Here is a 27,788-nt window from a genome sequence, read left to right as displayed (position 1 = left end):
CACACCCACATTCAAGTCGCTCACACTAAGACTCAAATATTGTTGACGCCTAGGGATGCGCACGAGACGAGTCGAGACAGGATTTTCCCGACAAAATTCGAGTCGAGACACGGTTCTTTCAATAGAGAGAGATACATTTTTCGAGTCGAGACATCACTTTTACAGCACATTTTCGAGACGAGACATGAAATTTTAACCCCCTTTCATGAAATTTTGCCTGTGTCGTCTCTCATACTATACAGAGAACATCTCCTGAGGGTACTGTGTTGAGAGAGTTGAGAGATTGCCACAAAGTTCCGTTTTGTTTATTTTTGTTGCTATTGTAGTTGCCGTTATTTTATATGTTTGCTATTATTATTGTTACAATTTAATTTGAATTATTGTAAGTGTTCATGTTCTAGTAATTGTTCTAAGTTTGGCCACGTTGTTGGTGCACTTCTGTAGTTCACTTTTCTGAAGTGTGCGTTCGGAAAGTAGCTCCACGAATCGTACCGAATTCTTGCGATACATCACACATAAAACAAAGCAGTTCTGTGATTGATGTAGAGCCGAGGCTTCACGAGTACTCGTGATCACTATAGCTATAAGAAAACAGCTGAGTCGTATGATTTACCCTATTGTCGCCACTAGTGGCTCCAGGAGGGTATGATGTTACGGTTGCACCCGCTGTTGTTTTACGGACACCGGGATGCCACGAAAACAGAACATAAACGGAAATAGTAATATGTGCAGAAATGTTACTATTTCGGATTGCATTGATTGATAGATTCAAATCGTACGGCTCTCATAGGCTTCATTTGCAAATTCAGTTGTTAATCTTGGTATCTTTAACATACACAAACATTTCAGTACAAATAAGAGGAAAATTATGTATACCTTAGGCACCAGTGTCACAAGAGAAAGGTAGATTTCTTCTGCTTAGAGTGTAAGATGGATGGTAATATTTTGGAAAAGAGGACAAAAATCAATGATTTCGACGTAATTAATACTCGATCATAAATTAACTGTCGTCTTTCAGAATATATTGAAGGAAAAAATATTGTATGTAATAACTCATATCATATACAGTAGAACTTCGATAATTCGACGATTAAGGGAATAGACAAAAGTTCGAGTTTTTCGAGCAATGAAGGTTCGAACTATCAAGGTGGCTACCAAAAAAAATTCGAGATATCATGGTTCCTTAGTTCTCATTAAAAGTTACTATATAGCTTCTATAACTCGAAGTATTATTTGTTCAACCTCTGGAACTACAAGTTATGCAAGCTTCTTAAAATAAATAAAAATGACTACTCAAAATAAAATACTGTACATGTATTGCTTTGGAGGGGGGAGGCATTCATGTCTAGACATGAGTAAAACACAATTACAGTAGATACACATTAATAACAATGACAGGACTAGCAACAATGACAATTACGTAAAAGCATAGAGCTGTAGCTTCGAGTTATCGAGGTCATATCAACAGAAATTCGAAAGGTAAACTTCGATTTGTAGAGGTTGGCAGATTCGAAAGTTCAAGTTACCAAGGTTTTTAAATATAATTATGAAACCCTTAAAATTCGAAATATCAAGGTTGTAATTTTTAAATATTCGACTTATAGAGGTTATTTTAGCATTGAGTGTTATGAAAAATTCACGAGAATATGAAAAAAAATCGAGTTATCGAGGCCTAACTGCATTATGTTTTATTTATTTACCGTATTTATTTTTAACAATCACCAGAGGCCATTTTATACTGAATGTCTAACAACAACAACAATGGGAAGGATTTGGGAAGGACAGGGCCTGTTTAGTAGGTACCATCCCGCCATTTGCCTGGTAGGACTGAGGGAAACCCTGGAAAACCTCAATCAGATGGTTGGCAGCGGGAATCAAACCCACGACCTCCCGAATGCGAAGCCAACTCTATGCTACTTGAGCTACTTCGCTTGGTATTATAACAAATATGAAAGAAATTAACAATATAGAAGCATTAATAGTTTCATCGGGAATCCTTTTTAAGTTACTAGTTTTGTATACACAAAGCACAATTCAAAAAGTTTTTATGTTAATTATATTGTATTATGGAACTTATTTTAAGAAGTCATATGAGAATACACGTACTAAATATAAAATAATTAGAAAAAATAGTATATTATCTATTAGAACAAATGTTATTATACCATTTATCAATGGATCGTTGGAAAACCAAGACATTTTAAAATTTATTGGTGTTCAAAAATGAAATGAAATCTTTTAAGTTTTACTTCCCACGGTTATGCTGGCTAGACTAAAGGAGACGGTGATGATGATGCGAAATGAATGAAATGGTGGGATGAAGGAAGTGGGAGGAAACGGGAGAACCCCGGGAAAACCCACGCGCACGATATTTGTCCAACACAAAGCTCTCTTGGCGCTGTACCATTAACCCCATGCATCAGAAGTGAACGCTCTACCACTGAACCACCGCAGCCCCTTTATTGCTATTCAATGCGAGCTAAAATAAGGTTTGGTTTTGCGGTAAAGTTTACATTAATCACGTCATTTAGTAAAGATATTGGAATTATAAAAGATGGTTGAAACTGTGTTAACGATTTTCATTCTCTGTTTAAATATAAAGAGCACTGTTTTGCTTATCATACCTCATGTTCATGAATCCTAAAACCACCGATGAATATCGCTAATAAGAGCAAATGACTGTTACTTGCAGGTTTCCCATTTCATTTCATGGTTGCAGCATCTTTAGAATAATGAAGAAATAACTTTTACAATATTCTTTTAATTCTAAAATGATGTCTGACATTAGATTTATTAAAGGTAGCGAAAACAAGTTAATTTACTCGGAAAGATTGCTGGTCAAAATCTAATACTTATAATTCTAAAGTGAAAGGAGTAATATACCGGTATTGCAGTTTATACCTTGTGTTTTAGACTCTTTGACCCATATTTATGTTTAAAATTGAACTGCTCTATTACATATTCGCCAAGAGTCAATTTTCTCTTAATGACTTAATAAAGTATAGCGACCTCAGAATTGATAAGGATAATAATATCAAATTTCGACTACCATTTCTGTTTTAAAACATGCATATTAAGTTGTAGAACCGTAATATTTTTGTAGAACTAAACTTTTCACCGTAATGATAGCTTTAAGAAAAGAAAACTCTTTTTTAATATTCCATTCTTGTTGAGTTGACTACTGGAATAAGTCAATTTTATGTTATGTTAGAAATTGCTTGTGCTAAAGTACCGCTACTACTTTAAGGGAAAGCAAAAAAAAAAAAAAAAAAAAAAAAAATGCTGGACAAAAGTATTTGCTGTTATGTGTGCGTGTACATATATGTGCTGTATTATAGAGTAGTGAACCCGTTGGCAAAAATACAAAATTTGTTTTTTTTTTTTTTTTTTTAAAAGTTTGATACTGTGAATCAAGTAATTTTATTCCGTTTTAAATTGCAACACAAAATAAGCAGTTTAAAACACGAAGTAATAAGAGAATTTTTTTAAAAAAATGTTATCTACTTTTTCCATTTAAAAAAAATGTACAAAATTACACTTTTTATGTACGGAAGGAGTTTCATATTTGTAGGTAAAGTACGTAATCTATCATTTTTAATGGTTGAACACACTCGAAATTATACATTAAAAAAAGAAAACGTGAGGAGTCGGACATTTTTGTGTACCAATAAAGTTAAACTAGAGACTTGAAGGAGTTCCCTTTTCTCTCTCTTTGAAGGTGTTACAAGAAGAGGAGGGGGGGAGGGTTGTATTAAAGAGATTTGGAAAGCACCAGGGAAATATGTATTGAAAGGGAATGTTCGAGGTAAAATCCAATCATTCGAAATTACTAACTTAGAGGGGGGGAAAAGTCAATAGGATGAATTCCATTTTATATATACACACACGCACACACCTCCCTTGCTATCGAAAATTTTCAAGTTATTCCACAAACTTAGCAAGAGAATCTAACCTCTAATATATGTATATTGAGAGAGATTTCGTCGACCTTTCTGTAAGGTCTTCAGTACTTCTCTCCCACTACCCCTTCTTGTTCACACACCCACACACACAAACAAAACTATCCTTTTCTCTGTGTGTGTGTTCATAGAAGCTTTGTCCTGATCTTTGAATCTGGTCGCGTCAACGACAAATTGGTAGCGAATGTTGGTATTCATGACCTGGGACCCTTGCCGCTTGGCAGAAGAGTCTAGCGAGCTAACATCTATTCCGCTCTTTCTATGTACCACTAACAGTGCCATATCTTTTTCCTCTTTTTATTCGTTTTATCTCTGTGTGTGTGTGTTTGTGTGAGTGTGTAATCTTGGTGCACACTTCTATCTGTAAGGCTGAGGAGGACGGGAACGCCGCTAAAGAAAACTTGATGGTGACAGAAAAAAATCAGAGGAGAGACGGGGAAGGAGAGGAATCTAGAAGATAGCTTCTACTTCACTGATGTGTACGAAGGGAAAGCGAAGCTTTAAACCAATTTGCATACTAAAATGAAGAAATTCTTCACTTCTTTACTAGTCTTTCTACAGCCATGAATGTACTGTGTATATATACGCACACAAGTATATATTCGCTTCAAACTTCCATATTCCTCTTCAACATGTCCCAACAGGAACGGTATAGCGCAATATACGTCCTGTACATTTACACTTTTTCAAATATACATTCTTTCCACATCTATAGGTATGTATGCTATAGTGACACAAAATTATTATTTTGCTAGGCGTATTCGCAAGTGTCGATATATATATATATATATATATATATATATATATATATATATATATATATATATATATATATATATATATATATATATATATATATATATATATATATATATATATATATATATATATATAATCTTTTAACTTACAAAGAATTTCAAAATAGTACTAGTGAAACTTTGGAAATATTCTACACTAAACTCCTTTATTTTTCTTTGCATCTCAAAAATAGGGAATCAGAATCAAAGAAAGAAATGTATGATTTCCTTTTATGATTTATACTAACAGATGTCACTGGCATCAAATTCGTTCAACCATCAATATTTTTTAGGAAAAAAAAATAGAACTGTAAGAATAAGCAGACCCGCAACTAGGGAGGGGCTAGACCATTTTTTTTCCTCCTTGTGAAACAGAATGTTGAAGAGAATTCATAAATTGAGGCAAAAATAGATATGAAATTCTTACCAAATTAAATTCAATTTTGTGCACTTCACTCATTTTTACATAAAATTTATAGACCATGCTTCTTGCTAGATGTTCCCATTATGCTTTCATTCTAAGAATTTCATACTCAAATACTCTATAATTGTACCATCTTCTTCATCAAGGGAGTGGAACCAAGTGTATTTCCAAAGAATAGTTGTATCGAAGCTATAACATCTACATATTATCCTAAGTTCGTTATTTCAAAATTTCTGGAACTAATTAAAACGTAGTTTACTCACTAAATGTTCAATAATAACACTCAAAATAAAATATATTTAATCTGATGTATTTTCCGAAAATTTTCTGCATTTACCTTCTTAATTTTCACAAAATTTCTTATATATACAGGGTGCGGCAGAACCAACTAAGCAGTTTTAAGGAGCAATAAAAAGTAAGTCTGGATATGTAGAGAAAAAAATGTTTTTATTTTCTAAATTAGTACAGTATACCATTTTACATTCATTTAGTTTTGAAAATAATGTGCTCAAGATGGCGGCCGTTAGCATCAATACATTGTTGTAGACTATCCCTGAAGTTTCGAGCAGCTCTTGCACACATATCGCGGGGTGTGGCATTCACTTCGTCAATAATCCGCTCTTTTAACTCTGGTAGGGTGTGAGGGCGGCTTTTGAAAACCTTTTCCTTCAGATATCCCCAAAGAAAGTAGTCACAAATGCTCAAATCTGGTGACCGCCCAGGCCACTCGACATCACTCCTCAAAGATCGTTGTGTAGCGATCACAGATCTGTTGTTTTCATAATAAGCGCGAACGGCAAAACCATGATGTGCACCGGTCCAGACCATATTAGCTACTGAAATGGGGTCAACGACTGAACAAAGGCAGACCACGTGCAACTGCCTACCCCCACCACAGCTCTCGCGGTAATCGATAGAAACTGCTTAGTCGGTTCTGCCGCACCCTGTATAATTGAGAATACATCCATTATTAATGGTTTCTTTATGTATTATATCAGAACTGTCTAGAAAAACATGTTTATATATGTCTGGCCATAAAACTTATCGAGTTAATTGTTCTGGTCTGGACATTAAGAAAAAAAAACGATACGGAGTATATTAATATATACAGTACATATTTATAATTGTTATCGTTTGAAGGTACGCAACATTACTTACGAATTCAAATAAACTGTAGAGCAAGCCCGAGTCGAAGCGAGGGATGTCCAGAAAGTGCTTTAGCCTCCGTGAAATATTTCAGTTGTTTGATTAGATAAATATACGTTGAAAGAACAAACAGTCGAGAGGATAAAAGGAAAAGCATCCATAACTGTTACAGATTGCATAAATAATAAATAAATAAAGAGTTTCCTTAATATGACTTGCTTCCTTTTAGTGTTATTTTCTGCCTCTCCTAAGAAATCAGGCTGGCTACAAGTTTGAGAGTAAGATGTCAATAGAAAACGTTAATATTTAAAGTATCAATAATGATTAAAATCAGTGGTGGTTTTTCAGGGAAGTCACAGAGGTAAAAATTTGAATTTTATGGTTAAAAACGGAGGGAAGAAAGTCCATTTTGTACTAATTGTTGTATTAACTTTCTGACATTGTATGAAGCTTTTTCCCCTTAGTTCGGAGGATAACTTTTTTCTTAATGTTTATTGGTGTTACTTCCATCAAAAGCTGCCACTGAATAAAGTTAATGCATCTGTGTCACATCATGCCTTTCTCCGTCGACGAGACGAAACCATCACTGCAAATCGTTAAATTGATGAGTGCTGACTAGGGATGTCTATTCCCTTAATCGTCGAATTATCGAAGTTCTACTGTATATGATATGAGTTATTACATACAATATTTTTTCCTTCAATATATTCTGAAAGACGACAGTTAATTTATGATCGAGTATTAATTACGTCGAAATCATTGATTTTTGTCCTCTTTTCCAAAATATTACCATCCATCTTACACTCTAAGCAGAAGAAATCTACCTTTCTCTTGTGACACTGGTGTCTAAGGTATACATAATTTTCCTCTTATTTGTACTGAAATGTTTGTGTATGTTAAAGATACCAAGATTAACAACTGAATTTGCAAATGAAGCCTATGAGAGCCGTACGATTTGAATCTATCAATCAATGCAATCCGAAATAGTAACATTTCTGCACATATTACTATTTCCGTTTATGTTCTGTTTTCGTGGCGTCCCGGTGTCCGTGAAACAACAGCGGGTGCAACCGTAACATCATACCCTCCTGGAGCCACTAGTGGCGACAATAGGGTAAATCATACGACTCAGCTGTTTTCTTATAGCTATAGTGATCACGAGTACTCGTGAAGCCTCGGCTCTACATCAATCACAGAACTGCTTTGTTTTATGTGTGATGTATCGCAAGAATTCGGTACGATTCGTGGAGCTACTTTCCAAACGCACACTTCAGAAAAGTGAACTACAGAAGTGCACCAACAACGTGGCCAAACTTAGAACAATTACTAGAACATGAACACTTACAATAATTCAAATTAAATTGTAACAATAATAATAGCAAACATATAAAATAACGACAACTACAATAGCAACAAAAATAAACAAAACGGAACTTTGTGGCAATCTCTCAATTCTCTCAACACAGTACCCTCAGGAGATGTTCTCTGTATAGTATGAGAGACGACACAGGCAAAATTTCATGAAAGGGGGTTAACGACCAGGACACAAATTCATGTTCTATTGGATGCTTAAATTGGAAGATCTAGGTCAAATTTCACGACTCCTGTGATCACAATAATAATACCTTACTTCTCTACGGAAATAATCTATCGCTGGAAGCCAATCGTCTGTATAAGTAAATATTTCACACACTTACTAAGTTTGGTCGAAATCAGTTGAGGTACATCACGTACGATGGGCTTTTTATAAAAGTTTGGTCAAAATCAGTTGAGTTCTATACATCACATACGATGGGCTTTTTATAAAAGTTTGGTCAAAATCAGTTGAGTTCTATACATCATGTACGAGGTGCTTTTATAAAAGTTTGGTCAAAATCAGTTGAGTTCTATACATCACGTACGATGGGCTTTTTATAAAAGTTTGGTCAAAATCAAAGTTGAGTTCTATACATCATGTACGATGGGCTTTTTATAAAAGTTTGGTCAAAATCAGTTGAGTTCTATACATCACGTACGATGGGCTTTTATAAAAGTTTGGTCAAAATCAGTTGAGTTCTATACATCACGTACGATGGGCTTTTTATAAAAGTTTGGTCAAAATCAGTTGAGTTCTATACATCACGTACGATGGGCTTTTTATAAAAGTTTGGTCAAAATCAGTTGATTTCTGTACATCACGTACGATAAGGTTTTATTCTCAATTGGTAGACCATAATACAATCAGTCTATATACCTATTTATGTACTTTGTGATTGTAATTTTTATGATTATAGATGAAATCACTGAAAGAAAATCTGTGTAAAGTTGTTTGTACCCTTCCATACCTGGGCACACCTTTTACGACTAAAAAAATGTATAGTTTTCCATGAAACGAAAAGTTAGATCAAAGCCATGGAAGCATCTTAATTCTTATGTTAGCTTTTATAATCAAGTGAATATAAACTCGCAGTTAGCTTTCTTGTTTTGAAAGCGAAATATTTCGGGATGAATCTCTAGGTCAGCCATCTTGACTAAAGTTCTTCCACAGGGTGATATCTGTAAATATAGGCGTCTAAATGCCTTACTTTCGCTTCCTGTTTTCATTGTTATTGTTGTTTGTAGTTGCTGTATAGTATTGAGAATTACCGTGGAAGTCGACGAACGTACTGCACTTGCGCAAATATTAACTAAAGATATACCACATTGACTTGACACCTAGTCTTCTATTCTAAGCGCTGCTATCGGCTGAAGGAATTCTACTTCCTTTCGCTAAGGCTCTCTCGCTTAGCAACAACTGAACCCTTATTGGCTCAACGCGTGGGTGTGTCGAGGGTGTGAGCTTTAGTTCGCATTTTTGTCACGGCTCAAGATATTTTGGCAGCACTATAGAATACCCGCTTTTAACAGTAGCACAATTTGAGTGATCATAATACCAAGTTTCTGTCAGCATTGCATTTACCAGTCGACGATAGTTCTTCGTTACTCCTACAATGGAAAACTAATTTTCTTTCTTGTGCATAACATTTCATTTTTCCGTACTGTTGATTCTGTAACAGCACATAAGAAATACATCACACGATGGCGTATTTTCTCTGCAGTATTTATGTTTATTTAACTGAATTTTGTTTATCCATCAGTCGATGGATAGCATTTTCATTTGATGAAGTTTCGCTTAGATATCAAGCAATCGTAGGCACTAATTCGTGTAAAAAAAATCGTATGTAGAGTTGCCAGTCAAGTATTTTTTTATCCTTTTTTTTATTTGTTGGTTGGCAACTTTTTTTAGCTGGCTACTTACAAGGGAGGGTCACGAAGTGGCTCCACGGAGATCCGAACGAGACAATTGTTTTTGCATTTAATATGTTATAACTAGACGAATCCCGTGCCACCGGGCGGGATATCGTGAGTTACAACATATTTTGTAATGTAAAAGATGAAAAAAAATACCTGGGAGAATAGTTTGAACCGAGTCATTTGTTCGGAAACGGTTGAATAAATGGAAAACTCGGTGAACACGTACCTCATCATTTTCAAGGACAAACTTTTGGGGTAACAAAAAAAAAAAAAAAAAACTTTGCCCCAGCGTCCCAGACGGGGTCTCCTACTAACAATTTTCAAATGGCATGGAGGTTAAGTAGCACAATCTTTTGAAAGCTGTTGTTCAATGAAAGAAGATGGAGCAGTCTCGTCTTTCTACGACAACCCTGTGCAAAATAGCGGTGGGTCAAAATGTAAACAAAAGCTTAATTGAAAATCTATAGCCACTTTGAATCCAAGATAGTCAATTGAAACCTATATCGAAAGGATAGGCATACCAAACTGCTGAAACTAGGAAAACCAAATTTGGCATGAATGTTGATCTGTAGGTGACGAAAAGATGTTCAAAAACGCGACATATTGAGTTCAAAATGCCGGACTACGTATCGAACGCATGTCCAGCTCAAATCACTGGTGTTGGAGAAGCGAAATGTGGTATTTACGTTTATGGTTAATAGCAGATACTCACAAAATATCAAAGAGTATCATCTGTAATCCAATATGGCTGCCAGCGTGAAAAACGAGTTTGTATATAAATATGCTATTTCTTGGAATATTGTGACAAACCAACCAAGTTTGCGCAGTTTGATGTACTGAAATGATTTACACGTGGTTTGGTACTTGTAAATGAATGCATTTTGTGTATTTGGTATTGCTAGAAATGTTGCGATCAATTGCATTCAAAAGTAACCATCACGAATACGTTATAATAGAACCTCCAACCTGACTGGTGGAGCAAGTCCTTTATGTATGAACTACGTATGACAAAATTAGAAAAATACCCGAATGTATTCAACTTTTGTTTAGCAGTATGAATAGGAAGTCAAAGTTGTGTGTTTATCGCATATTCGTTATATTCACGTAAATGATATCGAGAGAACCGTGACGAACGTGCATGAGAAACATAACATAGTATATGTATGTTACTGAATGAATTAATAGTTGAAGTGAATGGAAATTCAATTATTCTTTAGTCTTCCTAATGTTTCTAAATACATAATAGAGAAAAATAGAGATTTAGATTTGTACTGTTATGAATGACATAGGTTTTAAGCGACCATCTTGGATTCAAGGTGGCCATAGATTTTCAATAAAGCTTTTGTTTACATTTTGACCCACCGCCATTTTACACAGGGTTGTCACAGAAAGTCGAAATTTGTTCCATCTTCTTTCATTTAATAACAGCTTTCAAACAATGCACTACTTAATTCATCTTGCCATTTTAAACTTTTTAGTTGGACCCCACCTGGGACCCTGTGGGGGCCCTGGGACAAGACGTTTTAACCTAAATTGTTGTACTTTGAAAATAATGCCACACTTCCTTTCCTATTTTCACATTTGTCTCACGGTTTCCGATTTATAGGGGTGGCCATATTAAGTTTTTGTTTTCATTTTGACCTGCCGCCATTTTGCACAGGATTGTCGTAGAGAGTCAAGACTTGTTCCATTTTCTTTTATTTTACAACAGCTTTCAAACGATGTGCTACTTAACCCCCTTGTCATTTGAAAATTTTGAGTTGGACCGCGTCTTGGACCCTGCGGGGGACCCTGGGGAAAACTTTTTTTTTATTCGAAAAAGTGTGTCCTTGAAAATGATGGGATACGTGTTCGCCGAGCTTTTCATTTACGCCACAGTTTCGGAACAAATGACCCGGTTCAAACTATTCTACTAGCTTTCTGGTTTTTACATTACAAAATGTGTTGTAACTCACGAAATTCCGCCCGGTGGCGCGTATAACTTTGGGATTCGTCTAGTTATAACACATCAAATGAAAACACAATTGTCTCGTTCGGATCTCAGCGGAGCCACTTCGTGACCCTCCGTTGTTAGCACAGTGATTCTTGAATATTTTTTTTTTCTATTTTTGGTGAGGGCACACTCTCCTTTCTTAAATGTACCACGACTCACTAACGTACATGTTGGCAACATTGCAATTCTAATAAATAAGTGACCATTTTTTTAAAACAACGTTGGAAAATAAGTATTTCCACATCTTTGAAATACTTCTGTTGTTCCTTTTCTATTTTAATTTATACTGAAATACGAGGGAAAGCCAAAAAATAAAGGGACTTCCGCAATTTCTCGCACTAGGATTTGGTAACACTGCTAGTATCCAGCGCTGAATTAGTGTCGTCTGCAATACTTCTACGCAACGTGTCACTCTTATTCTTGCACTAGTCGCTGGAGTGTAGCAGACTGTTCAACATGGCAGCTCGATTGTCAATCTGCACCAAGGAGGAAATTATTCGTCCAATGTAAGCGCAGTATGGTGACAGCTGTTTATCGCGAAGCAAGGTCTACGAATGTATAGAGCGTTTCAAACAGGGAAGAACTTCTTTATGTAACGAGGAAAGATCGGACAGGATATCGATGTCAAAGACTGAGGACTATTTGAAAGTCGTTGAGGGTATGGTAATGGAAAACAGACGAATCACAGTGGACGAAATCGCCAATATTTACATGTCAGTCATGGTTTAGCGTGTCCCATTTACGAAAGCGCTCAGGAAAAGAAGATTTGCAACCGATGCAGAAGTCATTGATGCGGTACAAAATTGGCTACAAGTGCAGCCGAAAAACTTTTTTTCCCCGACGGAATCAAAAAACTTGTGAAACGGGAAAAGTGCGTTGAAGTGCAGAGAAATTATGTAGAAAAATAATGTATGTTTCAGTTTTCTATCATTAGAATATAAATTTCTCCAAAGTCCCTTTACTTTTTAATTTCTCCTCGTATATTACTTTTATTTATTTTCCACTTGCATTGTCACATTGACTGGAAAATTCCGCGACACGCCGGTTGAGAATCACTGGCTTAACATGTTCAACAAGAAACTTCGTGTTCTGTACCTGAAAATTCGTCTGTAAATTGAGGTAAACGACACTGCCTATAATAGCGGAATAGGTAGATACTTCGGTGTAAATTAAATAAATATCTGAGTTATGATTGATTTGACGCGAACTTTTTTCCCTCCCTTTCTATCACATGAAGAATTTCGATTGTATTTTAAGTCATTATGGTTATGTTTTTTTTTTAAATCTATATTGTAATTACCAAATACTCTTAATAGATAATCAATACAAGAACCAAGCGTCATGTTGTGCAAAAAAACAGCTGAACACCAACTAAATTGGTTTTATTTTCATTACTCGCAGCGAGAAGCGTCGTCTAAATGTGTCTTAACACCGTTGCTGGATTCCGGTGCAGGTGCACGCATTCACCGTGAAACAGCAGTTATATTAAATGATTATTGGTCTAGCGACAGATGAGGATAGCCTTTTGATACGGTCGCTTATTTCATGAGAAATGGAACATATGTTAGACTTTCCCTTGTCGCCTTTTGCATGGTCTGGTAAAATCGAGGGGACTGGACTTGTTATTATTATTATTATAGTACAGCACTTGTGTGGCTACACATGATGAAAAAAAAAGAAAAAAAAATGGTCGCTGACTCAGGTGCATTTTCAGAAAATAAAAGATAATGTAAGATTTTTTTTTAATAAAAGAAAAAAGTTAGCAACAGATTCTTTTGATTTTATATTTTGTTATACCCTGTATGTCTTTAATTATAAAACGATAATCATGCCTGTTATTCTGTATAGTTACGAAGCATAGTCGCTTACTCTGAAGGAAGAACTGAAAGTATTTGAGAACAAGATCCTGAGACAAATATTCAGACCCAAGAGGAATGGGAATGAGGAATGACAGAAACTTCATAACGAAGAACTACATTATTTATAGCAGTGGTCGAACTGAGACGGTATGCAGTGGTATGCAATACCGCCTCTGGTTTTTCAGTAATGAGGACATACCGTCTCTGGTTTTTCAGTGACCAAGACAATATTTAAATAGCCGGTATGTTGAGTCAAAATCATAATTAAATATATCACCTCTGCTTTTTTTTTCCACTTCGAACGCTGATTTATACGGTTTACTAAACATTATTAGCTAGGCTGAAGTTTAGGAGGCTCAGATGGGCATTTACCCGTAGCCACAATGGAAGAAAGTAGAAACGCTTTCAGTCTTAACTAGAAGACAAATCGGAAAAATGACCATTAATAAGACTTAGGCCCAGATGGGAGGACATTATTAAGATGGATCTCGCAGAGATTGGAATACAAAGTGGAAACTGGATCAAATTAGATAAGGATAGAAGTCAGTGGAGAGGTTTTGTGAACGCAGCATTGAACCTCCGGGTTCCATAGTTCATAGAGTTAGTTAGTTTTAGTTGTATGTCTTTATATGTCCTTTTAACTGTTTCCTTACCTTTCATTAATAAATTACAAACAAATCCAAGAAATAATATGCTGGTTCTTTAAGTTCAAGTTTAATGCCTACAAAGGTATTATTCAATGTCGCGCATATATATAAATCAATCCATGTCTGCTGCACAAGCGTTTCATTCAATTAAATTCGATTGTTTTGTCGTCTTATGGTGGCAGACAGTGCCGTACGCAGGAGATGTCTGGGCTTTAACCCCCTTAAGTAAGATATTATGCAAAAAAAATAAACATGTATCATATTAACAAATGTATACAAACACCTGAAATTATAAGAAACCTGAGAGCTTTAACCTTCCCTATGACGAACGACCTCTCCTTTAAGTCCAAAATGAAACGACGTCTCCCGTTCGAAGAACGGGTCTTCTGCTAGTAATTTAAATAATTCACCAGCACATAATTTTAAATTCAGTCTTTCTGACAATATCGACATGAACGGGAAAAATATTGGAAACGGATAAATTTCATTACAAAGTCAACAGGAACTTTGGTTATTGTTGGTTGCTTGTTTTGAGTTTAGCGCCTCTTCTCAGCAGCAAGGCTATATGAGAGGTGGACCTACAGTTTAAAGAATAGAACTTATTCATATGTAGGGCCTACATGATTACAAAACAGTTATTTAACAATCTTTATATAAACGATTCAAGGAGAGGCTGAGATTCTACTATTTATGATTCTCCCTTTCAGGATTTTTTTTTTTTTTTTTTTTTTTTTTTTTTACATATAGGATTGCGGGTAAATGCTTAAGATACTAGCTAACACAAAATTATATGATTTTATAAATACCTAATAAGTTCATAATAATAATAATAATAATGGCACACTAACATGGTAGTGTCTCAATTTTCAAATACTCTTTCAGCTGTTTTTTTTTTAAAATTTGTGAAAAGTTTGTAATTCTCTGATACTCAGTAATAGGATTTTCCAAGTCTTAATACATTGGTACCTGATACGTTTGATGCCATAGTTTAATCGTGGTTATGTTTTCTCTAGTTCTTTATTTTCTTTGCACGTGTACAAACTGTGTGTTTTATTTCAACAAGTTGTGTTAAAAATATAATTGTATAATTGTAGAATTCTGTACATTAGGCAATTTATCCTATAAAAATAAAGTTCATCTAATTTTAATATCTTCTATTTGTTGAATAGCGGCTCCGTTATGTGCAAAGAAATGTTCATTTTTTATTATTCATATTACATTTTTCTGAAGAATAGCAATCGAGTGGGTCTTCGGTCAAGTGGATCAGTGGGTCAACAGAACGTGGTCCACTGCTACACACCACCCACCGTAACCCACTCTGACCCACCATGAACCACTCTGCCCCACTCTGCTCAGTGTATTGTAGGCAACATCTTCTGAACACTGGTGAATTTGTCTACGTTTTACTTTCAAGGCCTCCATTTTCATTTGTTTTAATTACTTAACTGAGATGAGCATATCTAAGTGAAAAAAACTTCAGGTACTTTTGGATATTGATATTTGTAATGGTAATAATAGCAACAGGACTTATTACTTGGCTTTCGAGACACAGTCGAATTTTACATTAGGGGGCGCGGTGGCTCAGTGGTAGAGGGTTCATCTCCGGTGCTTGGGGTCCCTGGTTCGATCCCACCTCTCGCCGTGTGGATTTTATGGTGGACAAACACCGTGTTCGTCGGTTTTCTCGGGATTCTCTCGTTTCCTCCCACTTTCTTCATTCCGCCATTTCATTTATTTCTCATAATCACCGTCTCCTTCAGCCTAACCGGCATAACCGTGGGACGTAAAACTGAAAGATTTCACTTCTAATTTTACACTGTTTTTTCTTTATGTTGGCCTACTTTACTTTGATTTGAGACTTTCAAATTTCATCATATTTATATTTTCCACTGAAAAGTATCTGTAATTGAACAAAGAAATAATTATATATAATAATTAAATTGAAATTCATCGTAATGTGATCCATAACAAACACTTTGCTATATTATATTGTAAAGGTCAGATCCACTAGTATTTAATAGAGCTGTGCTTGAAGGATGGACCGCAGAAATTCAAACTCCAATTAATATTTTCACAGCCTTCCTTTATTACAAGTGTAAACTCTTTAGTCAGTGGAGGAGAGGGCGTGGATCATGGGTCAGAGTTGATGACCATGAGTTTTGGTGGTCAGAGTCAGAGTGGCTCATGGTGGATGGTGGGTCAAGTTTTCATTGACCCACGTTATCTCTGCTGAAGAAATGAAGAACTTATATTTAAGCTAGGTACTTAAGGTTTTATACCAAGCTTCTATTCCGTATGAAAGGTGGATGAACGCACAGTAATATATTCTTGCGAAAGTGCAATCCGTACAACCATGCATTCAAATTTCAACGCTTTTACACCGGAAATGAAACTCTAGACCAGGTACACCAAAGGATTGCGCTCTAGGTAATAGGCAAGCCAGGAGGATAACAGGGAATTTGGAAATAAGTGTTTTAATATATGTTAGTCCATTATAGAATTAGAGGAACGATTTAAAAGAAAGAAAGAAAGAATTTAATGGGTTACATCATGGCTTCCCGCTATCATCTATTGTTGAATGGTGTACCTTCTCTCTCATTATGATCAGATGATAAGAAAAAGAAAAAAAAGACAAGTTACTGACATTGGTGTCATGGCCGAATGTTTAAAAAGAGTGTAAGAGACATTTAAAGAGATACCTAAGTAGGTTGGGAAAAAAAATACCCCACTCCTCCACTTCACCCAAAACCATCATTGCTTCTCTGAAACATCAAGAAGACATGTCATCTCCACCAAAAAACGTAGTTCTTAAAGCGTCATCAAAATGTACGTTTTACGTTAGGAAGAAAACAAAAACTAATTATTCTGAGATGTATCATCACTTTGGAACAAAGCTTGCTTAATTGTAGTTCTATTGTTTACTTTAAGATTTCTCTCTCTCTCTCTCTCTCTCTCTCTCAGCCTGACTCTTTCATTGCAGGAAAAGAAAAACTATGAATGAAGATTGTTACCCGTGATACGACCGACCAAGTTTTCTTTTTCTCATGACTAATTAATGCTTACTTATATATGAATGAACTTCATTCTTAGAATCTAACCTCTTAAGAAGTTACATCCTCTGCATGAAAAGCTAATTAAATACGTTATAATTGTTTTGGTTTATTGTTTAATATGTTAATAATTTGTTTGTCGTAAACTCTTTGAAACAATCAGTTAGAAAGAACATGTGGGACATTGGTGAGCTCACTTTATAATACCAGAAATGGTTTTTACATTGCATAGGTCTGCATAATTCGAAATCTGGAACTCGGTTACTTGGAAATCGCAAGATTATTTGTTTTGTCAATTTTTTTTTTTTTTTTTTTTGAGGGGTTTGGGTTGGGCTCCAGTGGATTCACATGACTGATAGAAAGGATTCCTTTCCGTCAGGAGCTTGTGTACTACTGCCATCTAGCGTCTTTACTTAGAAGTTGATACTAAAGTCCTTTAATGGGGAGTGCACCTCTAAACGCACTCCGTCACCGATTGTGAATTGGGGGGAGAATATCTATACACACACTTCATAAAAAGATTTTCCTTTTCTCGGGCAATGCATCTATAGATGCATTTGTTTCGTATACATCTTTTCCATCGTTCTGCCAACTATTTTTTTTAAAAAGAACTTACTGTTCATAGTATTAAAAAGGAGAGCGAGAGACAAAGTAGATGAATAAGTAGATAGATATAACTTTCTTAGAAACAGAACATACCAGGTAGACAAAAGGATTTTTTTTTTTTTTTTTTTTTTTTTTTTTTTTTTTTACTGGATACCCAGACATACACAGCATCCAAATACAAGGTGATGTGACGAGATTAAATAACACTGCGAATATCTTGAAAACGAATTATCCATGATAGATAGTTTTCAGAAAGTATTGGAAAGACTTTAATCCAGCAATGGATCGACAATTGTTTATAATGATATGCATGCATTTCAAATATAAATAACCCTCACTATTATGCTCATGTGATTCAAGTTCTCATTCTTGGTATCTGACAAGGGAACATCTTATATTGATAGTAGCATTGCCCAATCAAACAATGCACAATCGATAGAGGAGTGAAGAAAAGAAAAAAAACTAAAGTTTTACGGGTCGACACACAGAAACACAGGAGATAGAGAGGAAAGAAGGATCTAGAGTCATGTGAAAACTAATATGTAACTGCATTACATATGTTATTGAGGTTGTATGTGGGTACAATGTTTGCTTATTATACTGTTGTGTAAATGTCATTTTGACTACTTTAATCAGTTTGAAGATATTTCTGTGTCAGTGTATCTTTTGCATTGCTATTTTCACATGATTCTAGATCCTTCTTTCCTCTGTATCTCCTGTGTTTCTGGATGTCGGCCCGTAAAACTTTGGATTTCTCACTTTTCTTCACTCCTCTATCGACTGCACAATGTTTAATTGGGCAATGCTACTATCGATATAAGCTGTTCCCTTGTGAGAATTTGAGATTAAGAAATAAACGCTTATACCTTGTTCTGAGACAGAGACAGATATAGAAGATAAAAACGGGGGGAGGGGGATCAAGAACCCAGACTATGATAGGAATATCATGTGTTCACAAAAAAACTTTAAAAATATATAGATAATAGATTGAATTATTTTTATTGCTCAAAAAACTCGCATTGCATAGATCCCCTAGGCTCCGGGCTAGATCCGCCACTGTTCTGAGAGATCATATGTTCAGGCCCGTATCCATGGGGGTCTAGGGAGGTCGGGCCTCCTAAATTTTTACTGCCCTCTCTAAAATTTTGCACGATAGGCTTGCAAATGATCTATAATATTATTGTGTAGCACAATGTGTAATCAAACAAAATATTTAATTGAATTTTAAAATGTGTATCATTAAAATAGGCAATATATGAAGTGGAGGCAGTTTGAGTATTCTTTAGGATTCATGATCCAATGGAAAATTTAGAGTGCCTTGACTTCTACAATGCAAATGACCGGCTGTTACTTCTAGAACTAGGAAGACATAGAAAGAATGTGTAAGAATGTTGACATGAAGGAAAAATAATATAAATACTAGCAGATTCTCTTTCGGTTATTGGAAGTTCTATTTTGACGTCGAAACTCTGCGAGTCAGATTATTCATCCCCGGTTCTGCTCATCATCGTTACCAAAAGTCAGAGCCGTAGCTAGAGATTTCGGCGCCCGGGGCGAAGTAGAATTCAGCGCCCCCTACACTGACCTTACCAATCATTTTATATATATATAACAAAAGCAGCTTTTGTTGTTATGCTACGCTGAATTTTTATTCATCTTCTTGAAAAGACCAAACCATTGCAACAACCAAAAACGATCATTATGTACCCTTTTTCAAATAAGAGCTGTTTTCAAGAGCCTTATTTTGGACTTTTTGTTAAACTTGACAAAACTACCCTTGGTTATATGCAAATTCACTAGGAGAACAGTTATGGAAAGTTACTACTATTTACAACGTTTCATACTATCGATAAAAAATGATTTCAATACATTAAAAACTATGTGCTTTTAAATTGTTCGAAATGGGTGACAGTATTAATTTCCAGTAATAATTGTAAACTTCTTACTTTTATTTTGTACAGTCAGCAAAATAAGTATTCGTCCGGCCAGAACTGAAATGTTTGTACGCATATAATTTGCATTCAACTCAATAGTAAAAGGAAGAACGAAACAAAGATATTTCATTACACTACATTTATAAATACCAAACATAGAAATGAAGTTATTTCATATTCAAAGCATACGAAAAAGTACAAATAAAATGAACTAAACATATTTCACGCCAAAAAAGTATTCGTCTACTAAGAAATACTATTCATCTGCAATAGCTTGGGTTGTTGTGCCCCAACTTTTAATACTTTGTGGGTTCTCATTTTCGCCGTATGACCTCCTACAACCTCCTTGACATTGACCTAACTAGATTTTCTGTTGTTACGCTGGTAATTTTCCTCCATTTCATCAACAATGCGTTTTAAAGATCAGTCTTATTTGAAATATGGTGTTTCCATATGTTTGTTTCCAGAGAATGCCATAGATGCTCAATTAGATTTATGTCCGGTGATTTTGGAAGGGTTTCCATCCACTTTGGAATATTGTATAAAAGCCACAGCTTCGTATTCAGCACAGTGTGTTTCGGGTCGTTATCTTGGATGAATATGAAATCCCCTGCTAGGCCCATTTGCTCAACGCTCGTGAGAAGATGTGTCTTCAGGATGTTGATGTATGCTGTGTGATCCATTATTCTTACAATGAATCAATTTTCCAACCCCGTACGCACTCATGCACCCCACACAAGTACTGAGCCGTCCCTATACTTCACTGTAGCTGTAAAATTATTTTCCTGAATTTCACAATTATTCTTCCTTTATACTAGAACTCGTCCATCTGATTGAAACAAGTTAAATGTGCCTTCATCAGTGAAAAAAAAATAATCTAGAAGTCGAATATCTCGTTCCTGTGTGACATTGTATACTCCTGGCCCTTCTTTCGGTTGTTTTTTCTGATATATGGATTTCTGTGGCCTGTTTGGGCTCCATATCCAGCTTCATAGAGGACGTTTCTCACGGTTTAGACTGACACTTTCTTTGGAGACTCTTGTTCGAGCTCCGCAGCTATGACTGGTGCACTGACTTTGAATTCTCCTTAACTTTACGTGCGATGAGACGTCTATCTTGCTGCGTTAGTTGTGATGGACGCCCAGATCTCGACAGATTCTCGTATTTTTTTGTCTTTTTAAACTTACATATGAGGCCTTAAATGATGGTAATAGGCCGACCAATCATAGGGGTCTAACACTGGTCTCACTAAACGATTTACTCTTACCAAACAATCGTATCATCATTCGTCTTTCCTCTTCACTTGTTTCTTTTGATTTCCGGCCCATTTCGTCTTCACCTGGTTGCTTTCTGTTTGTTGTTGACTCCAATAGCAGCACACATACACTCTTTGACTACAGTTCACCAATTGACAGAAGCGTTTGCAGCAATAATACCCAAAGATACGCGTTACGAAGAGTGTGTTGCTTCTGGTATAGATACAAGACGAATACTTTTTTGGGAATAAATATGTCGTCTCTCTTCTTTATTGTAACCTGTAGAAAACGAAAGACAAAATTTCACTTGTTTCTTCCTTTATTTTATGCTGGGAAATATAGACAAACCCATGACCATATTATTGTGCGATAGAGTCGATTCCTTTCCTTTAATATATGAGTCGATTTATATTGTGTGCGCTTTGAGACGAATACTTTTTTTGCCCACTGTATGTGACCACATCAATAGTATTTTGATTTCGATCTTTTAACGGTAAAAAATATTTTGTAAAATGTAATGGAAATTCAAAAGGAGCCTTCTTTATGAATTTCTAAATATTGATCGATGGAGGTGAAGAATATGTTTTCAATGTTTGTACTTAAAATCCTAAATATACTTTGGCTACTACATATGTCTAAAATTATAGTAATTTCTTTATTTCTTAATGATAGAAAGTTCCGAATTTAAGGTACTTATTATTGATTAACATATTAAAATACACTAACACGCACATATATGAAGAATGTGTGTACTTATGTTTTGTATGTATGTAGATAGATAAAAACATCACACAACTAGACACGCATGCACAAAATAATATGCTGGCGATACAGAAAGTTGATGAAAAAATGACCCCAATAAATTCCTCTGAATTGGAAGCATTTGATATGTAAATGGAATATAAAAATAAATCATTGATAGTGATTATAGTCTGAAAAAGTCGAACTTCGTTAGGCTAATTTATGATCCCTTAAGCCCCTATTCTACAACTGCTTGAAGTTCGAAAATGTTGTTGTTTCCCTCGTTTACCTTTATTTTTAATATTTCCACGCAAACAGCAGCTTGAATGTGTCTCTTTATTCTTCTCACTTTCATACCTTCATTCTCACCGTCACACAGTGGGGCCAAACCAGGCAATTCTTAGCAAAAACTCGAAAAATGAAATAAAAGATTGACTGGATATAATTTGTTATAATGAAACCTTAATAGTGTACACATTAAATAGTGTGCAGGAAAAGAAGTGATAGCAGTTTACAATGAACTCATGGGACGTGTAAACTTGGTTATCCACCGAAGCCGGAGAGACGCTGCTTAGTGACAGAAGATAGGAAAATGACTTTGAATGCGACTATTCCTACATTGCATGTAGATAATTAGTGGCTGGAATATATGGTGACAAGACCCACATGTATGTATCGTTTTGTATATTTAGAATGTTGATGTGATGTGTAGTCAATAATCATATTTGGAATGATGTTAAATCATTATCATATCCCTATGGTAATCCCCTACCTATCATATTTGGAAAATACTGTGGTACTGAAACCATATAAAGTATAGTCAAACGATAGAATGGCATTTTAGTAGAAAATATGGCATAATATGTTTGTGATTTTTAATATGTCGTAGCGGAAACATTGTTCTTACTGTATGCAAAGAGAACACCTGCACATATTTGCACTTTTGGGAAATATAGCGCATGAAAATGTTTGAGGAAAACCGCATTCTGGATGCAATGCTGCTTTTGAATTGAGCTTGGATGAATTTATGAGCATGTGTTAGGTTATTAGACGTGTGATCCCCATGCACGCAGTGACAAAGTTGAATATAGATCGATTCTGGGAATTTTGCCGCCAGACCTCGTTGGGGGCTTCATTGTCACCACGAACTTTCCACCAGGGGCGGATCCAGGGAGGGAGATCGGGGCGATCGCTCCCCCCCCACAGAAAATAGAACTTTCTTATTTTATATATATAAATAAAACCCATCCCAAAGTTTGGAGCCCTTAATAGTAGCAGTATGACAGCCCACCGCCCCCACCCAGAAGTCGGTCCTGGATCCGCCCCTGCTCTCCACAACTTTGAAATAATTTTGAGAAGCAAGAACTTTTCTTCAATTTTGTTACTATTCAGTTGTAAAATGAATAAGTACACTTTTTCCTTTCATGCGTAAGAATGTAAGTCAATTGTAAATTGCCAAATCAAAGCATATTGCCCACACGTTTGTTTATCCCAATCATATAATCTGTTATATAATTTAGGCGCGAATATAAGGAACATTTCCTTTTATGATGTAAAACTCTATGTTTTTGATAAAATAATGTCGAAATAATATTATTGTAACCACTGCACACACCGAACTAATTGGTTTTCTTTCAATTTTCTGCTTCATATTGCGAATTCTTATTTTTGCCAAGAATTCAGTGCTTTGGCCCCCTATGCGTCGAGATTAATCGGATTGGGTAGAAAAACGTTTTGAAGTAAGCAAACTCATCACTGTCAAAATGCCGAACACGACTTTGCTCGTTTCTGATTTTGAAAATGCTCCTGCGTACACTATAAGTCATTACTCGGCACCTTGTATACCACATGTCATTAAGAAATCATCTACAACTCTTCAAGTAATAAGTAAAAACTTGTTATGACTTACTTAAACTCTAGGATTGCGAGCGAAGCGAGCAAGAAGACTTTTAAGAAATCTACGTATTTAATTGATAACCGACAGCAATATTGATCTAATAGGGCGCCAATACTTTCTGGGGGCGACTTGTCTTTTACTCATGTCCAACATCACTTTTTCTTTCTCCTTGCTCGTTCGGCGCCCCCTTGCTATCAGCGCCCGGGGCGGGCGCTCCGCTGGCTTCCCCCTTAGCTACGGCTCTGCCAAAAGTAAGTGATTATGCATTGTCTTCTCTAGTCTTTAAGTCATACCAGTCCATACCATGCTCTGTGATTATTCAATTATTCAAGATCAGTTCATTACATTCTTATTCTAAATTATTTCTGTGTTATCGAATTTTATCTTTGAAATTCTACTCCCATGTTTCTAATTAATTTTGAGCTACGCTATCTACGCCCCCAAGACTTGCATTAATTTAAATTACTTCTTGGAGGAACTGGGTGGATGTTAAGGCCATTCAGTAATCTTCATGTATGAGACTTGTTTGGGGTTCGCGACCCAGACAAGAGGTTTCCGTTCGACATGTCTCCGGAAGTTTCTAACTGGCTTTTACGTCACAAAACCTGTCACGTTTAAGGTAGATTGCGAACCTATTTTAGGTTTTAGCATGGTGGAGTGCGTGGTCTTTTGGATAGTGCTACAAGCTATTTTGTATGTTGAAATTCACTGTTCAAATTGATTTCGGTCTCGTTATGTTTAACTAAGTGCAGAACTGTGCAATCATATTTCAAAGTGTATTTATACGTTTAGAACTTAAGTGCTAAGGTTATACGTATTTAAAGTGGTTTAGGAATTTAAGGTTATATTACATAGAGAACAATGTTATATTAGTTATTTAAGTCAAACCGGTTATTTTTTCTTTCCTTATTTGTCCTTCCTTATTGTGAACCTATTTTAGGTTTTAGTAATATAGTGATGAACTATAATATGGTTGAATCGCCCCCTCCTAACTGGTACCTTCCCCCCCACACACACTTTTGGGCTGGCTACCGGCCTGCATATGTTAAACCCTGTAGCTGCAAGGATTTCTAAAAACAAGAATAGTTATACTAAAATTTACTGTTCTTGGAGCATAATTGGGTAAAAAAATTTACTGTTATGTCTGGGTATAACATACGGTTTCTGTGAATTCGAAATATTTTAACAACCGGTTCTAGCGAACCGGCTGAATAGCACCACTGACTAAAACAATGCTAGAGATTTAAGACTTGGGCAGAGGCGCATCCAGAAATTTTTGTTGTAAGTGCTCCAAGCTTTTGGGGGAGGGGATCCAATATTACAAGGCATTGTAGTGTTGAATACATATTATTTTGCACCTGAAAAGACAATAAGCAATAAGTAATTGTAAAATACTTCCACCTGTACTTTCAAAAAAAAAAAAAAAAACATCGTTTTTATAAGAGAAAGAATACAGATGAAGTGTCAAGATTAAATGTTCATGTTACATCGATCATTTCCCTGTTAAACAAGTAATTATAGTTTTATTGAGAAAGAGTACAAATATACAGTGGCGGATCCAGGATATGATCAAGGGAGGGGCTAAACCATAGTTTGCAGTTTTATCCAGTGTAAAGCAGGATTGAAGCTCATTTTACTCAGTGTATACTTAAGTGTCAAGTGGGGGACTATAGCTCTTATAGCCTCCCCCTTGGATCCGCCTCTGCAAATATATGTTGAGTTAGTAACTTCTGGGAGGACCCAGTAGACCCCCCCTCGTAGGTGTGCCCCAGGATTTGGATGAACTAATGTTGACCCCGAGACTTGATAATTTTTTTCGTTTCGTCTCGAGATTTATCAGGTCTTTAGTCTAATCTCGAATTTGAAGATGTTCTCGACTCATTTTCGAGGCGAGGCGAGAGACTTAACTTCTCGTGGTCAACATTACGGAACGCCAGAGCACTATGAGTTCAAATGATTCATCGTTTGTGCGATCTGCACAATGGTTGTGGTTCGTAGCTGAGTTTGAAGTTCAAAACAACGTTTGTTATTCGCTTAAATTCCAATAGAGTTTTTATTGTAGTATAATGATTATTAACAACGTTCCATTTTGTTATACCAAACAGCAAAAGCGTCCGGATACTGTCATTTCCGCAAACCATTAGCAATATGGACAATAGTAGAAAAAAAAAACTCCTGAACATTATGACAAAAGAAACAAAAAAAAATGAAAGGTAACTGTGCTTTATAAACTGTGGCGATGCAGAAAATTTTCGCCCCCCCCTTTCCTCTTCTGAATTTTATTTTTAATTCACACTTAACAGACACAAACCTTTGATTGTCATGCTCGGTAAACACTAACAGTTGACGATCACGAAGCAAATTGCTTGTTCGCTCAAAAGAGGGAAGTGTTGTTTCCTGTTTGGTGTGAACTCCAAAAAACGCCCTATGATAGTGTTTTGTTACTTGAAATTGTCCACCCCTTCATTCGTTCTCTTCCCTCTCTCTCTCTCTCTCTCTCTCTCTCTCCTCATCTGCTTAAAAAGTACATGACCACGCGAAGCTTGGGAAAATACCAGATGTTTTTTGAGGAAAATAAAACAAGGATTAGTATTTTTTTTTCTTCCCTTCTTTCGCCAGTTACTATAAAAGTGCGGAGGACTGTCTATAGTCTATTGTGTTTTCCTTTCCCATAGCACTAAAAATTTCATGACTGACTCGTTACATTGTGGAATCTTGACTTGACAAATGAACCAATTACGATAATTGCTATCAGGTTGTCCCTCCCGCACTTATTCATTTAATATTGTGGTCTTTTCCAGTCAACTTTGCGTGCGTCGAGATTTTTTTTTTCTTTTAAACTAAACTGACAATAAAAAGGGTTTCCTTCTTTTGTGTGAAGAAAACAGGGTTACATAGCAAAAAATGGCGTGAGAGTGGGGATATAGTTGTTATGGTTGTACAAAATAAATCACTTTTGACTTCATAAAGAAAGGTGTAAGTTAGTAGTCGGTGCTTCGCATTCGGGAAGTCTCGTGTTCGAATCCAATGGGCCAGAAAGTTTCATCAGTTGCACAGGCGAATGCTACCATTAAATATAGATCCTGGGCAACTTTATTCCATTTCTTTGATTAATAATTCCGGGGTTAATAGCGTCACTCATGGGGGGGGGGGTAATTGCCCTTCTTTGAAGGGCAAAATGACGCCACTGGATAAATTGGCCCAACGGACTTAACTGGAAAATGTTTATTAAATAAACAAATATTTCACAAATCTTATCTAGATATAGCTAACATTAATCCAATGTTTACTGTAAAATATATAATTGAAAACGGTTGTATGAGATAGATCATAACCTACGGTTACGAGGACTGTGAGAATTGCATTGCCTGACCATACTGATGTGTAAAATTAAGAAAAACCATAAAATACACAACTTACATGTTCTGGTCCATCAATACTGTTGACTTAACCAAGAATCGTTAAGACGAGACTTTCGCGTATACTGGAGACGAGACTAAAACGCGTTCTCAGATGCGAGCCAAGACCGACCGAGCCTGCATCCAAAACTGAACACCCTGGTTTAGAAACCAGGAGTTTTTTATATTTGCCTCATTTGTTATTTTTCTTTCTCATGTCCTTCCGGGCCAGTACATTCTAGACTATGAAATAATAGTTTTGTGACGTATGCATAGAAAACACAGCTTTTACACTTTCACTGAAGAAATTGTTTTGTCGTATGGGTATTATTCAGTTTCCTGGTGTCCTTCTTCCTGTTTTTAACTAAACCAATAATAACTTATTTTTCACAGTTTGGTATTTTTCCGGGTGACATTCACTTTTAATAATATAATGTATAATCTTCGAAATTATAAAAATTTCGATCAATCTCGATGTTCTCGTGATATTCCCCCACTTAAAAAAAAAATAATACTGAGCAATCCTGTAATGGATGCCCAAAATTGTAAATTTCGGTCAATCTCGATGTTCTCGTGATAAAATAGAGGATCTGCCCATACAACAAAATCGTGAAGCCATACGTCACAGTTTTGCCACACCTACTCTACCCACTCCGCGCCACTAAGATCGCAAGATTTCGAACCAACAATCATGGCGGAAACGAGAGTAGCCAATCAGACGTGCCGTCTAAGACGATGCTCGGTTGCTGTTTTTTTTTTTTTGGGGGGGGGGGCTTCATTGAGTTCATATACTGAAGATACGTATTGG

At 35.9% G+C, this 27,788-nt stretch overlaps 1 long non-coding RNA gene across 1 annotated transcript in view; it reads right to left on the bottom strand.

Annotated features, from left to right (window-relative positions):
- Positions 1 to 27,123, bottom strand: part of LOC145688836 (uncharacterized) — a 274,554-nt gene extending 247,431 nt beyond the window's left edge. The window contains exon 1 of the long non-coding RNA XR_014131998.1: positions 27,003 to 27,123. This is a non-coding gene — a long non-coding RNA (uncharacterized LOC145688836). The remainder of the gene's footprint in view (positions 1 to 27,002) is intronic.
- Positions 27,124 to 27,788: the final 665 nt, after the last annotated feature.

This window comes from Thermobia domestica, chromosome 7, assembly GCF_964235325.1.
Source record: "Thermobia domestica chromosome 7, izTheDome1.hap1.1, whole genome shotgun sequence".
NCBI lineage: Eukaryota > Metazoa > Arthropoda > Insecta > Zygentoma > Lepismatidae > Thermobia > Thermobia domestica.
Note: the sequence above shows the minus strand (reverse complement) of the source record. Positions and strands in the feature narration are given on the sequence as shown.